This window comes from Lissotriton vulgaris, chromosome 2_1 (assembly GCF_964263255.1).
Source record: "Lissotriton vulgaris chromosome 2_1, aLisVul1.2, whole genome shotgun sequence".
NCBI lineage: Eukaryota > Metazoa > Chordata > Amphibia > Caudata > Salamandridae > Lissotriton > Lissotriton vulgaris.
This window is the reverse complement of record NC_141687.1, coordinates 639,966,151-639,981,970: the sequence shown is the minus strand read 5'-3', so window position 1 is coordinate 639,981,970 and position 15,820 is coordinate 639,966,151.

Sequence of the window (15,820 nt, the reverse complement as noted above, 5' to 3'; positions counted from 1 at the left end):
TCTGCCGCGCTGTCCAGCAAGGTAAGAGCCCATGTTTGATTCCGAAGCTGCGTTCTCACTATCTGTGGCATATCTCGCTGTTAAAGCAGCAACTTTCTTTTTCTGAAACTGGGGTCTCTTCGGTGTTGAATCGTCCTGCTTGTCAGAAAAAAAAGGGAGGTCTCCTGGATTATCCAATTTGGGACAAGGAGGAGGGAGAAAAGAACTAACAAAGTCCAAGAAGTCAGTATTTGAAAGAACCTCTTGTATATACCCCTCGTTACTCAAGCAACAAACCACATTATAGAACAATATCCAATTTAAATATACAATCAAACATAAAATTCAAAATTCAAACAACAGTGTTTTTGTTAAAAAGTTTAAACAATTTATTACAAATCATTATGTCAAATATTTGATAACAGTAGTATAAGATCATACATTAAAAAGGTGTAAAAATGTGCCAAAACACATAAAGAGCATTATTAAATTACAGAATACAAAGTTGTCTCAGTCTCAAAAGTGCAAAGTTGTCAAAATTACAAAAGTGCAAAATTGTCTCAAAAGTGCAAAGTTGGCGACGCAGCGTTTCGGTTTATTATAATTTCACCTTCATCAGGTCAAGACTCTATTCAGAAAGAACACACAATTAGAAACAAGCAATTGATCTAGGAAAACATTTTCTCTCTTATTCTTAGGCACAAATCGTTACATGAATTATGACATTTTACCAACACTGTGTTTTCTATACATATTATACAGTATTATACAGTACTATTTATTCTTATTGTGGTTAAGTTCCGTGGGGTTCTACTGTAGGGCTCATTAAAAAAAGAAGACTGACCTTTGTCACTCCATAGTATTTTATAAAGATAAATCATTATATATACCTATAATCATTCGTTCTGCCTCTTGTATAAATTGGAGGTATTTCTTTCAAGGTGCCTCATAGGATTAAGGCTTCTGTAGTTACACTTATGTCACAGATTCCTTGCTAGAGAAAAAATAAACACACAATTTAATTTGGATGCTTGGGGTTTTTTCAAAATTACCAGTTCTATGGTTTACTAGGGCGTCCAGAATTGTTTCGCTTGCCCTCTAGTTTAGTTTTACCTTTAAATTTCAGGTACTCTGTGTTGAGGGTTTAGACCGGAGGGGGCCACCGTTTTGATATTGGATCTGTTGCTATAAGACAATGTATATATGCACATATTAGGGTCTTACAGATGTATCAATGGTCAATTTCTTTTTATATAACCATAGGATATGCGACCTTACCGGCTTGTTATTATGCGTGTTTCTTCGTCGTATACTGATTGTTCACAGTCAGAAGACCCACAGAAGTCTGTGACGGTTAAATTGACGGGCTGGTATTATAAATGATATGAAATAAACAGACACCTCAACAGGTTCCTTGAAACCAATGAACTTATACTTACCCTGGCAACAGGGATATGGAGCACCCGAAGCAGCGTGACTGGAATCCTTTTAATTCTACCAGAGGTGTATTGTGGTCTCTTTTCAATTAACCTGCATGTTGGACTTGGCCCTTAAGGCAGGTTCACCCCTAATCTTTTTGCTTTAAATCTGTGATCTGCGTGGATGATTTTCTGGTCTGTGCGCACTTTTTCCCTGTGTCCCAGAGTAAAGTGCATGCATGTAGTTAGGCTGGCGTGCTCTCCCATAGGAATGCATGGGGAATGTCTGTGTCCCTAGTAGTTCCTGATGCGTGGGGAGTGCATGCTCGAATTTGGTATGTGCGAGCTCAGGAGAATGAATGCTTCGCAATGGTGTATGTGGCATGTGTGTGTCATGTGTAGAAATGCCCCTTCTAGGACTTGGCATATTACTGTAAAATATGCCTGCCGTGTGATTGGCTGGAGCTGGCTGGTGAGCCTGGCTCCAGGAAGGCTGGATGGGTCTGCCCGGTGGTGAGTGTGAGATTAGCATGTTGATGGCTTGGGAGGAGTGCACCTGGTCCCTGATGGGCCTGGACTTTCCCCACACAATGCTGGCTCCACCCCCTGAAGTGCGACTGATGTCCCTAGCCCTGCCAGTGAATGAAATGGGTGGTTGAGCCATCAAGGGTGCTTCAAAACCAGCTGCAACTGGTTTCCCCCCACCCTGCACCTACAGACAAAGGGAATTTACTGTATAAGAAGGGGCTGTGTCCCCAATACAATTTGTCCTTGGTTCTTCTTGTGGATCCTTGCCAGAGGGGGCTGCTGCTGCTGCTGGGGCCAGGAGGACCGCCACTTGGACTGTCTCCCTGCCTGGAGACCCAGTGTGCTGGCTCTGGCCCTGCCTTGCCCCTCTGCCTGCCTCCAGACCTTGCTGGAGCTTTGCTGTGCCTGGAAGCGCTCTTATTTTGACTTATAGCGCTAGGCGCGCTTTATTTTCCTTTTAGCGCTGAGCGCGCTTCTCTTGGCGCTTGAGAGCGCTGTGCTTTGTCCCTGAGCGCTGGGGAGCGCTCGTTGTGCAGCCGGTGCCCACCCGGCATCTGCCCGTTTGGATTTGCCGTTTTTTGACTTCCGAGTGCCCACCTCCGATTATTGCCATTTTGGAGGGCCGGTGCCTACCCGGCATTGCCCCGTGTTACTTTATTTATTTCGAAGCCGGTGCCACCCGGCATTGCCCCGAGATCACCGCCGCAGCCCAGGAGTGTGTGCAGCCCCCGCCGGGCCACTGCGCTGCCTGCGACGACCCGGAAGAGGCTGACCGGCCGGCCAATCTCAGCGCGGCCGGACCGGAAGTCCCGCCCCCACCGAGCCGCGAGACGAGTGAAGCAGCCTGCCGCGTCCTCGGAGGCTCCCGTGTGAGGAGAGGAGCTCCGCGCTGCTGCTGCCAGGATGATCCGGTGAGTGGGGCTTAGTGAAGGATCGGGGAGGAGGGTGTCGGGGCACATTGCCGGTGCCCGCCCCTCCCCGTCAAAGTAAAGAGCCCCGTGAGGCTCGTGGGGCATTTTCTGTTGTCTTGAGTCCCCCGTGAGGGACTCCAACGATCCTGGGGCATTTCTTACTTCGAGCCTTGCGAGGCTCACATCGCAATTGTATTCACGAGCCCCGAGGCTCGAGGGGGCAGTTGTTTTACGAGCCCTGGGAGGCTCCTTGGCCACATCGATTCTGAGCCCGGAGAGGCTCCCGCCATATTTGTCTTACGAGTCCCGAGAGGCTTGAGGGGGCATTTCCATTATTTTAGAGCGCTGAGCTCTTAAGGACATATTTGTTCATTTAGAGTCCTGAGAGACTCTCAGGGGACACGTTTGGTTATTTAGAGCCTGCAAGGCTCCCCCATTGTGTTGCCCTCACCTGTGTTCTTGAGCCCACGAGGCTCCAACGTTTGCCCAGCTGTGTTTCACAACTGTCCAGCACTTAGTGGACAGTTGCTACGTTTAGGCATGTGGTTTGCGCTGCCTGCGCAGACCCCCTGGCATTGAGACTCAGGGCATTCAGCCCCTTGCGAGGCCAGTTGGCCTGAGGGACTATTCTAGTGTTGTGCTATGTGCACCCTGCGCATTGTAATTTACTGATGTATGTGATTCTTGCGCAAATGTTCTAACCTGCACCTCTGAATGTGTTTAATGCCTCATGTGCAATTGTTTATGTCCGCTTACCTTTGCTAAAAGTGACCTGCTTAGGTATTTTATGTTTATCCCCTTTGCTAAAAGTGACCTGCTTAGAGGATTGTTGATGTCCGCTTACCTTTGCTAAATGTGACCTGCTTAGGTATTTTATGTTTAGGTTTCCTTCCCTTTGCTAAAAGTGACCTGCTTAGGTGATGGTATTCCTTCCTTAGGTCCTGATGATAAGATCCTAGTTCCCTGCGTGATTTTCCTACAGTGTTTAGGGTTGCGTAGGAGGTATTTACTCTTTACTAGTGATTACTGGTTGTGTGCTACATGTACTATTTTGGTGCTAATCATTATATGTTTGTGTGCTAAGTGTATACCTACAAGTATTATTTCTAACAAGTGCCTACCCCTGACAGTGGTCCATGTGGCCCTGTCCTGTACATAATCCCTTGCAAATTCTGCCCGTGCCTCTGGCACATTGTAAAGTTTGTGTGTTATCTAATGTGTTTTTACTATAATACAAAGGCTATTTTTTATATAACCTTGTGTGGAGTTTCCTTTGTGGTGGGCCTTGGGTGTTGTTGCTGGGGTGCGCGCGCAAATACTTAATTCATACCGCCTCCAAGTTTAGCCTTGCTGCTCGCGCCACGTTACCTAGAGGGTGAGCAGGGGTTATCTTGGCGTGTAACTGCCTTGCCCTGACTTAGGAGTGGTGGTCTCTGACTGACTTCGGCGTGAGCCCTGGCCAGCCAGGGATCCCATTTCTAACATTGGCGGCAAGCGGTGAGGATAAGGATTTGTGTTTGCGTTGTACCACAGTGGCGACAGGCCACACTTCAAAGCTCTACATTTTTAGATAACCACATTTTGGGGATTATTGTTTTTTAGGTGAAGATCAGTGTTGCTTCTCCTGAAAGGTGTCATTTTGTGATTGTGTCCAGTACCTTGTTCCCCGCCCTGCTCCCAGAGTTTGGTACCTGTGTCGCTTGTGGTCAGGTTGAGAAAATCAGGGGTGGTAGAAACTGCCTTACCAGTCCGAGGGGAGGGTTGTGTGTGAATGAGTGTGTGTTACGCTGGACGGTGGAGTGCAAGTTCTCTGACATAGGAATCTTGCTGAGTTTTGTTGATTGTATTCTCCTGTTTAGCTCAGACCCCCAGGTTCCCTGTGTCAAACTTTTCTTGAGAACGTCCGCCAAAATGGAGCCAGTTTTTGATCTCTGTGGTCTTTTTAGGAACAGTAGATTAGAGCTGGTCAGATTCTGTGAAAAGGGAGGCATAGAGGTGAGTGAGTTGGATACTCAGTCCCAGCTTAGGGACAGCCTGATCCTGTGGCAAAAGGATCAGTGGGATCTTGAGCACAGTGAGAGAGATAGGGCCCGGGCCGCACGCCATGAGGGTGGTGAGTCTGTGGGGAGTCCTGAAGATTCTGATGAAGAATGTGAGTTGGATGGTGATGACAGTGGATGGATGTCAGCAGATAGTGAGGACCCCATAGATAGGGAGTCCCTTGCTGGGTCCAGTGTCAGTACCAGCGCCCCATCCCTTTCCCTGTCCCCAAAGGAGTGGTTGGATAGGAAGGAAGAGAGGGAGCATCAGCTAGGGATGGAACAGCTCAGGTTGGAGCATGCCAAGCTAGAGGCTGAGAGGGCCTTGTTCAGGGAGAAGGTAGCCCTAGAGAGTAGGTTACCCCCTGAGTGCCGTTGTAATTGTCTGGATTCCCCAGGGAGGGTGGAGTCCAGTAATGGCAGCTTTTTAAATTTCAGTGTGGACAGTCCCACTCCCAATCCCCCGAGTATGGTTCCTGTTTCCCTAGAAGAGAAGTATAGGTTACAGTTCAGGGGCAGTAAGAAACTGTCTCACCAGTCTTGGGAAGAGTTTTTGGAGGACTGTCAGTGTGCACTGATTGAGTGGTTAGAGGTTCCCACTGGACCTTATTTTGATAGACTGTTTTATCTTATTCTCAAGGAACAGTTGCTCAGTGTTGTGTGTCCAGAGTTGCGCCAGCACCTGTTGAGGTTAGAAGGTTTTAGTCCTTGGGACTTTTCAGAGGAAGCAGACCGATGGGAAAGTGCGAGAGGTTCTCTGGAGTCACTAGTGAGTGATTCCAACAATAGTGGGTCAGGTTTTCTCCAACCCAGCGTGGTGGAGAAGGGTGAGAGTAGCCCAGCTAGGTCCCAGTGTAGTGAGGAGGGGGTAGGGGCTTACTGCCTGTCTCAGAGGAGCGGGAGTGAGTGTGAGACCGAGAGTCCCCAGACGCCCGAAGCCCTGCCTCAGAGCCTGGATGGTTTCTTTAGGGAACACCAGGGTGGGGACCTAAGCTTACCTGTAAGTCCACTTGAGGGAGATCTCCTAGTGTGTGGAGGACCTGGGGCATCTGTAAGCGGAGCTTCTATGGTTGTAGAGTCTGGCAGTACTGCTCCAGTAGGGAGAGTACAGAAGTCCAGTGAAAAGAGTGATTGGGGGATAGGATGTGAGTCCCCAGAAGTCCTGGAGTGCCAGGCAGTAATTCCACCAAAGGTTCTAGACTGGAGGTTGGAGGTCCAGGCTCAGGGTTTGCCTGACCTGAAGGGTGGGAATACTGTAATCAGTGTCCTGACCAGTTCTTTCTCCAGAGGTACCGCCCCGGTTGGGAGGGAGCAGGACTCTGGAAGGGGGTGCAGAGGGTGGGAGAGCCCACCTCTGACCCCGGTACCACCTGAGGGGTTAAACCCTAGGTTGGGAGAATGGTGTTTAGAGGGTACCCCTCGAAGGAGGAGGAGGAACCCTAGGAGAAGAGGTAAGGGGAGTAGAGCCTTCCCTGAGACTCCTGGTCCACCTAAGGTTGTAGACCCTAGGCTGGAGAATCAGTGGCAGTCTAGCCCTGTCTTGCAGACAGGAAGAGTGGAAAATGGCTGTTATGTGCCAGGGGTTACTACTCCCCACTTTGTGAGTAGGCAGGAACCAGTGGCACCTGGGTGGCCTAGGGCCTGGTCCTGGCCGAGGGCAGCTGGAGAGTACCAGTGGGGTAACCCAGTTAGTCCCTACCATAGTTTTAGAAAGAACCCCAGGGGTTCACCGTGGCGTAAAACAGGAGGGTGTCCCTGCAGTTGCGGGCCCGCGTCCGTGTTTTATCGCCCCAAGCAGGGAAGTCCATCACGGTGGTGATTGGTCTGCCCTGCGTTTTGGCTGGAAAGGGGTTGTGTTGGACTTGGCCCTTAAGGCAGGTTCACCCCTAATCTTTTTGCTTTAAATCTGTGATCTGCGTGGATGATTTTCTGGTCTGTGCGCACTTTTTCCCTGTGTCCCAGAGTAAAGTGCGTGCATGTAGTTAGGCTGGCGTGCTCTCCCATAGGAATCCATGGGGAATGTCTGTGTCCCTAGTAGTTCCTGATGCGTGGGGAGTGCATGCTCGAATTTGGTATGCGCGAGCTCAGGAGAATGAATGTTTCGCAATGGTGTATGTGGCATGTGTGTGTCATGTGTAGAAATGCCACTTCTAGGACTTGGCATATTACTGTAAAATATGCCTGCCGTGTGATTGGCTGGAGCTGGCTGGTGAGCCTGGCTCCAGGAAGGCTGAATGGGTCTGCCTGGTGGTGAGTGTGAGATTAGCATGTTGATGGCTTGGGAGGAGTGCACCTGGTCCCTGATGGGCCTGGACTTTCCCCACACAATGCTGGCTCCACCCCCTGTAGTGCGACTGATGTCCCTAGCCCTGCCAGTGAATGAAATGGGTGGTTGAGCCATCAAAGGTGCTTCAAAACCAGCTGCAACTGGTTTTCCCTCACCCTGCACCTACAGACAAAGGGAATTTACTGTATAAGAAGGGGCTGTGTCCCCATACAATTTGTCCTTGGTTCTTCTTGTGGATCCTTGCCAGAGGGGGCTGCTGCTGCTGCTGGGGCCAGGAGGACCGCCACTTGGACTATCTCCCTGCCTGGAGACCCAGTGTGCTGGCTCTGGCCCTGCCTTGCCCCTCTGCCTGCCTCCAGACCTTGCTGGAGCTTTGCTGTGCCTGGAAGCGCTCTTATTTTGACTTATAGCGCTAGGCGCGCTTTATTTTCCTTTTAGCGCTGAGCGCGCTTCTCTTGGCGCTTGAGAGCGCTGTGCTTTGTCCCTGAGCGCTGGGGAGCGCTCGTTGTGCAGCTGGTGCCCACCCGGCATCTGCCCGTTTGGATTTGCCGTTTTTTTACTTCCGAGTGCCCACCTCGGATTATTGCCATTTTGGAGGGCCGGTGCCTACCCGGCATTGCCCCGTGTTACTTTATTTATTTCGAAGCCGGTGCCACCCGGCATTGCCCCGAGATCACCGCCGCAGCCCAGGAGTGTGTGCAGCCCCCGCCGGGCCGCCGCGCTGCCTGCGACGACCCGGAAGAGGTTGACCGGCCGGCCAATCTCAGCGCGGCCGGGCCAAAGTCCCGCCCCCACCGAGCCGCGAGACGAGTGAAGCAGCCTGCCGCGTCCTCGGAGGCTCCCGTGTGAGGAGAGGAGCCCCGCGCTGCTGCTGCCAGGAGGATCCGGTGAGTGGGGCTTAGTGAAGGATCGGGGAGGAGGACGTTGGGGCACATTGCCGGTGCCCGCCCCTCCCCGTCAAAGTAAAGAGCCCCGTGAGGCTCGTGGGGCATTTTCTGTTGTCTTGAGTCCCCCGTGAGGGACTCCAACGATCCTGGGGCATTTCTTACTTCGAGCTCGTTTGGTCATTGCTTTTAAGTAAATATATCCCGGCAATGATTAAGCGTCTTCTCACGGGAGCCCGTGGACGTGATGACGTCACAAGGGAGTGCCACGTTATCAAGAACTACAAGTGTAGTTCCAAAGGATGGCGACTCAGAACGGTTCTTGCCTTCTATTATTCAGTAGGCCTTCATGTTTCACTCGTTGTTCCTTTCAATATCGTCAATAAATGGAAACAGTGCTAGTATAGTCATTGATTTTTGGTAAATATATCCCAGCAGTGAATAAACGTCTTTTCACGAGAGCCCGTGGACGTAATTACGTCACAAGGGGGTGCCACGTTTTCAAGAACTACAATTGTAGTACCAAAGGTGGGCAATTGATCGGAATGTATGAGCTGTCAAAAAAACACTACACAGCTTTATTAGGGTTGACATCTCGACAATATTAACAATGCATCTGCGTTGAAAGTATATGGTGCCCTACACAATAGGGACAACACATACTACATATATCAGTTGGGAGATGTAGTTCTCAGATGTAAGAAAAAAATTAATGTATCTCATGTTTGTCGTTTCTTTAACAATAGTTATGAAGATATTATGCAAGTATTACTGCTTACCAATTGAGGAGAGCAGAAGAATTACATATCATTTTAAAGGTACATATTGTTAACACTCGGTTGTTGTATTATTTAGTGTGATTGATAGTTTACAATGGATCTTAACTTAAGGTGATATTGGCCTTAATGTATGTTTTGGCTATATCTCATCTGTAGGGCATATTATACTCTCATATTGGATGTGAGGATTTAGTTTAAAGTTTTATAAGATACGTTCCCAATCCTCTTTGGTGTTGAGCCCTTCTCTCACTGAGTTAAATCTCGACATAAAGTATTGCTCTCGTTTTTTACGTTTAATGTCGGTGTTTCCCCCTCTGCTATTGAGGGTTGTGAGTTCTAGACCACACCATCTCAGGTCATTAATATTGTGTCTTGCTGTGTTCCAATGCTTAGTTAGAGGGGCACCTTTTTTGTTACAGCGAATGGCAGATTTATGCTTGTTGATTCTTAGCCGAAATTCACGAGACGTTTCTCCAATGTATATATAGTTACAAGGACATTTAATTAGGTATACTAAATTATTGGATCTACAATTGATAAATGATTTTACTCTGTGTTTTATTTTATTATGTTCCACAGAATCACCTTTGATTATATTTTTACAGTTTGTGCAATTGCTGCACGGAAACATACCCCTCGGGAGTGGACTTTTGTCAATACTCAGTTGGGTCACTTTTGTATCTTCCCTATAAGTGTGGACTAGACTCTGTCTGATGGTGCGATTCCGTCTGAAAGCAAACATGGGTTTCGGGACCTTTTCTTTGTTCTTTTTGGTCACCAGGTTCCAATTGCGATGTATTATATTTTTCACTTTGTTGCTTATTCCACTATAGTTGCTTACAAATACTAGCCGTTTATCGGTTTGAATATCTTTGGCTTTTTCTTGGAAGAGAATCTCTCTATTGAAATACTTGGCTCTTTTGAATGCCTGTTTGACCATACGTTTTGGATAACCTCTATCCAAATTTTTTTAGTTAAAAGCTCTGCATGTTTTAAAAAATCGCAGTTCTGAGAGCAGTTACGTTTCAATCGTAAGAACTGACCAAAGGGAATATTATTTTTTTGGCAGTGTGGATGATGACTCTTATAATGGAGCATCGTATTTCTATCAGTTTTTTTAGTGAATAGCTCTACCTGTAGGGTGTCTTCATCATGTTTTATAATTATGTCTAAAAATTCACATTGGTATTGGTCATAGTGAACTGTAAATTTGAGGTTATTGTCTCCCAGATTTAACCAGAAATAAATTCTTCTAAAACAGTAGATACACATTCAATAATAAAAGATTCATGAGGGGTAGGATCACTGTCACTTTGGCATAACGGAATTTTGACCATATGTATCGTGCTGTTTTGAAGTATGTTTGTGTATAATGCTCGATGTCGAGTGTTACGAGGTATTGTGTATCCGGATTAAAAGGTAAATTCTCTACTTTTTGGAAAATGGAAGATTTATCTTTAATATACGCTTTCTGCTTGATTACATATGGTTGCAGGAAGATGTAAGCGTATTTACTCAGGGGCTCTGTTAGTGAACCTATACTTGAAACGATCTGTCTCATAGGAGGATATATATGATTTTTGTGGACTTTTGGTAGTCCATAAAGTGCTGGAACTGTAGGGTTAATATTTAATAAAAATCTGTATTCCTCATGGCAAATGATATCATCTTCTTTTGCGAAGTCTAGCATTCTCTTGATACTACTCTGGAGATCAGACCATTCTTTCTTATTAGATTTCTGATAATGTTCTTTATTATCTAGAAGTGAGATCATTTTGTCATTGTATTGTGTAGTCAACATGACTACTATGCTCCCGCCCTTGTCAGCAGGTTTAATAGTTAGCATATGGCAGTTTTCCAATTTGCCAAGTGCCTCTTTTTCCTCTTTACTTAAATTGAAGTTAATCCAGTTTTTTTCATCAAGTAAATCTGAGACACTTTTAGTTACAGAGGTTTCAAAAGCCTCAATCTCTTTGTTGACTTGACCAATCTGAGGAGTCCAGGTTGATTTGGGCTTAAGGCCAGATTTATTAAGGGAGGGGGCTCTATCTTTATCGTCAAAGAATGACTGAAGTTCCAGCACTTTATGGACTACCAAAAGTCCACAAAAATCCTATAGATACTCCTATGAGACCGATCGTGTCAAGTATAGCTTCACTAACAGAGCCCCTGAGTAAATACGCTGACATCTTCCTGCAACCATATGTAATCAAGCAGAAAGCGTATATTAAAGATACATCTGGCATTATCAAAAAAGTAGAGAACTTACCTTTTAATCCGGATACACAATACCTCGTAACACTCGACATCGAGGCATTATACACAAACATACCTCAAAACAGCACGATAGATATGGTCAAAATTCTTTTATGCCAAAGTGACAGTGATCCTACCCCTCATGAATCTTTTATTATTGAATGTGTGTCTACTGTTTTAAAAAATAACATTTTTTTATTCAATAAAGAGTTTTTTAAACAAATCAAAGGGACCAGCATGGGAGCTACTTGTGCTCCCAGCCTGGCATGCCTTTATGTAGCTCAATTTGAGGAGACGCACATATTCAATCCCATGGCCCCCTTTTTTGAAAATATTTCAGTTTGGTCCCGATATATAGATGACGTTTTTTACATTTGGACCGGACAGTTAGAAATTTTAGAAGAATTTATTTGTTAGTTAAATCTGGGAGACAATAACCTCAAATTTACAGTTCACTATGACCAAAACCAATGTGAATTTTTAGACATAATTATAAAACATGATGAAGGCACCCTACAGGTAGAGCTATTCACTAAAAAAACTGATATAAATACGATGCTCCATTATAAGAGTCATCATTAAGCATGGGTGAATTTTGCGAATCTGGCGTTCGCGAATTTGCGTCTTTACGAACTCGCAATCCGCAAAATCCGCGAATTCTCGCGAATTCGCTGATTTTTTTTTGTGTGTTCTCAAGGGTTTCTGCCAGTTCGCGAAGGTTTGGTACCGGTTCTCAATTGCGAACTTGTTTGTCGGCTTGCGAACGGTCACGACTATGTTGTTTCTACGTCTGGTTCATCATCACAGGTTCCCAGCACCCTCTGTTTCACCACTGCCACCCTCTGTTTCACCCATGCCACCCTCTGTTACATCAATGCCACCCTCTGGTTCATCATCACTGTAGATTATGGGGGGGAAAAGCAAGCACACCTGCCCTGCTTCAACTGACATGAATTAATTTGGGGTTAGTTTATTAATGTGTCACGGTTTTAAAATTCCAGGTCTGGCACCTGCTTCCTTATCAGTAATTTGCTATCTGTTGCAGTGCAATTTTTTTTTCCAGGACCTTTGTGGCCTACTTGTAGCTATTCTATGAGCCTGCTGTGAGGGTCAGAGCAGGGTCATACAATTGTTGCAACTAGCAACTGAACTCTGGAGGGGCCCCAGTCAGGAAGCACTACAGGGAATGGTTACTAATGATGAGTTTGAACTCTTGCACCTGCTGAGTGCTTTCAGTTTTGCAAAACTCGTTATTCTGCAATTTCGCGGGATTCGCAGGGCGCGAACTTGCGCGAGATCGCATTCGGAAGCCGCGAATTCGTGCGAATATGCGATTTGTTTTTTTGCGGTGTGTTAGTTCGCAAGGTTTTGTGCGTTTTAGCGAGCCGCTTGTAGCGCAAGGCGCGAAGTTACCCTCGCGGTCGTTCAAGGGCGTGGCCATCTTGTTTGCATGACGTATTTCCGTTTCCGGGCGCGAAGTGTAATCTCGCAAAGTGTGCGGCTCGCTAGTACAATTTTGCGGGTGTTCGCGAGGAAAATCTCGCGCGAACTTACCCGCGCGGTCGTGAACTGGCGCGGCCATCTTGTTTCTCATTCATTGCTATGGTTCTGGGTATGCTTTTGGTATCCTCTCTGTATCTCTGCCATCCTTTGCTTGTTTGAAGTTTTTTTTAATCTATTTTACTTATTATCTATCTCTCTATTTTTCTTGCTCTATATTTTTGTGTTTTCTGCTACTTTTGGTTAATTTTAAACTACTTTTAACTCTTTACTTTTCTTCTCTTCCCTATTCTATTTTCTTTATTATTTAGCTTCCTTTCTGCCCAGACCATGGTGAAGGGAGCCGGGAAGCATCCCCAGAAGGGGAAGGGTCCCGCACCCCGTGCCCGGCTCCCGTGCGGGCGTTTGAGGGGGGAGCAGGTTGTACCCCGGGAGATCTTCAGCCCGGAGGAGGTGGGGGCACTAATTTTTTATGTTCAGCGCCGCCTCCCCAGGACCATCATGGCAGGCGGCAGGATCGGTAGCGGGTACAGGATCCGGGAGCGCCGGAAGCGGTGGGAGAAGGTGTGCCGGGCCATGTACCACCACTCTCGGGTCCGGCGCACCTACAACCAGGCCACCCACCGCTGGACGGATGTCCTGGACCGGGAACGCGATCTGCTCGACCTGCTTGGCCTTGAGATCCCCGGGCTTGGTGAGTAGTAGTAGCTATTTCTTTACTACTCTGTTTTCTCCTGCTCTGTGTGTTATTATATTGCAAATTCTTGTTTTTTACCAAGAGCAAAAATTGCTGCTCACTACATTGTAGGTAAATTATATTTCAAAATCTTCTGTGCATTTCAGGTGCACTGCTCTCCTTCTCAGTAGTGTTGCTACTATGCTTATTTGTTTTCGATTTTGTGTTCATTTCATTGGCCTGTGAAATTATGTATGAGTGTAGTTTAAAGAACTGCGTAATACTAGACACTAAGGTTCAGATTTTTAATTACCGGCGCATCCCTGCAAAGTAGCAGGGATGCGCCAGTAATTGTGCGCCACGCCACCATCACCCATGGTGCGCCGTATTTACAATGCGGCGCACCATGGGCCCAAAACGTCACCAAAGCGTTATGCATCTGTGCCGTAAAGGCGGCGCATTGCTGGAGTTGCGTCGCAACGATGGCGCAGCTCCATCAATGCTCTGGGGTGCCCTATCTCCCCAATGCTGCATCAAGCCGTACGTCTGCTTCAAGCAGGCGCAGGGTTTGAGTCACGTATCATTGTCGTTAAAGTGAGTGATTGAAATCTTGTAGATTTCCCTCAGCCACTTTTAGGATGCGTTCCTGCGCAGGAACGCCCTCCCTTGCGCCGGAACGCCCCCTGATGGCGCAGGGCTTTACAACGTGATGCATCTCCCATATGTGTCACGTTGTTAATATACGCCGCACCATTGCGCCTCTTTTGTTCTGCCGCTGCGTCACAAAAGTCACGCAACAATGGAGCAAAAGAGCCGCAAGGGGCTTCTAAATCAGCCCCTACAGACTCAAGTCCAGTCCTTCCTCTGTACACATGGCGATAAGAAGAAATAGTGGTGGTGGATTGATAGTTTGAGTATTTTAATGACTGGTTAATGTAGTAGGAAACTTTAGTGTTGTCGCTGATCTGCAATCACGATGGACTTTGTCTGTTACTTCGCGTGCTGCGGACTGCTGCCTGCCAATCCTAGGCAAACCTTTTTAGAACTTTGTTTAGTGAGTTACATAAGAAGTTTCTAATTCGACGGTCCGCAAATCAAGCAATACTAATAACGTAGTAGACCACATGAGATCGGTCAATATATCCAGTGGAATAGTTGTCTATTTGCTATTTCGCCAAAATATTTTGTTATTGTTCTTTTGAAATGTTTGATTTGGTTGACAAATATCATCCATGTTTTCTGGTCTTTCTTTCTTTCATGTTGTACATCAGCTCCCCCCAGGGGCAAGAGGACACAGGAGGAGGAGGAGGAGGGTGCTGTTCAGGATGCAGGCCAGGATCGGGCAGGTGAGGGCTCCTTTGCTGGCCCCAGTAAGTTTTAATTTTAATATAGAGTACTTATTTTTTCCTAGCGTTCCTCATTCGATTTTTTCTAAATCGTCTTTGATCTTCTTGTAGACTGGATCTAAATTCTTATCCTGCCTCAACTATGACTCCCTGTGGTATTACTAGATTATTCTTATTAGTCTGTCTGTGTAGCTAACTAAGATTGCACATTTGGCAATTCCATTGGACTCCCATTCTAGTCAGCAATAGCTCTATGCACTGAGTGCAGTCCTCTGGGATTGTCCATAATGTCTTTTCAAGTCTTCTAAATGTTTATGCTTTGACAATTGCCAACAATAAAAAGGTGAATGACCACCAAGAAAGAATAAGATACTACTTTACTTTTGGTTTGGATAGTAGGACAATCCATTCTATTACTGTTGCAGGGACAAATCTGCACAAACAGAACTATGGACACTAAGTAATGCATTGCTTAGCTTATCAATTATAATAGGTGCTGTTAGACTTTCCACATACCTCAGTGATAACAGACTTTGTAGTTGAACCCCCAATCTCCTTACTGACTAGATAGTGTGGCAGAGTCATTTAGCTCCCAAAGTCACCGATGATTGATCCCCAATGATGTCAGAGGCACGGACTCATGCTTGTAAAAATTCCAAAACCTTTAGCTCATCCACTCTAGTCTGGAGGACCAAAAACCACAGAGTCTATTTAAGTTTAAAAGCTTTATTAAAAGTAAACACATTTATTAAAATCAAGTTTGTCATAAAAGTAAACGTTTAACTGAAAATGGAAAAGTGCTTAGTTCTGACGATTAATGGACACATTTCTTGTGGTCGAGCCGAGCTCTCACCTGGTTTGAACTTGATCCTGCTCGTGTTCTTAGAAGTCAAGCTTCTGTCTGTTAGGAGAAAAAGTGGTGCGTGTTAAAAATAAAAAGCAAGCATTCATCAGTTGTGCCAAAAAGGTGCAGCAAGACAACAGCCTTCCCTGGAAAAAGGGACATTTTTACTTTAGAGTAGACAGTCACAAATTATTACATTGTATTCTGTTTTTTTCACATTTCTTTCTTCCTCCTAGACCAAATATTATATAGTAGTGAGTGGTGTATTCTAACATTCTTAAATGTACTTTGTAGGTGGAACATCTGGAGGCGGGGCCAGCGCGGAGGTGCTGGTTATGGACGAGGGGAACAACTCTGGGGAGGAGGCGGTGCA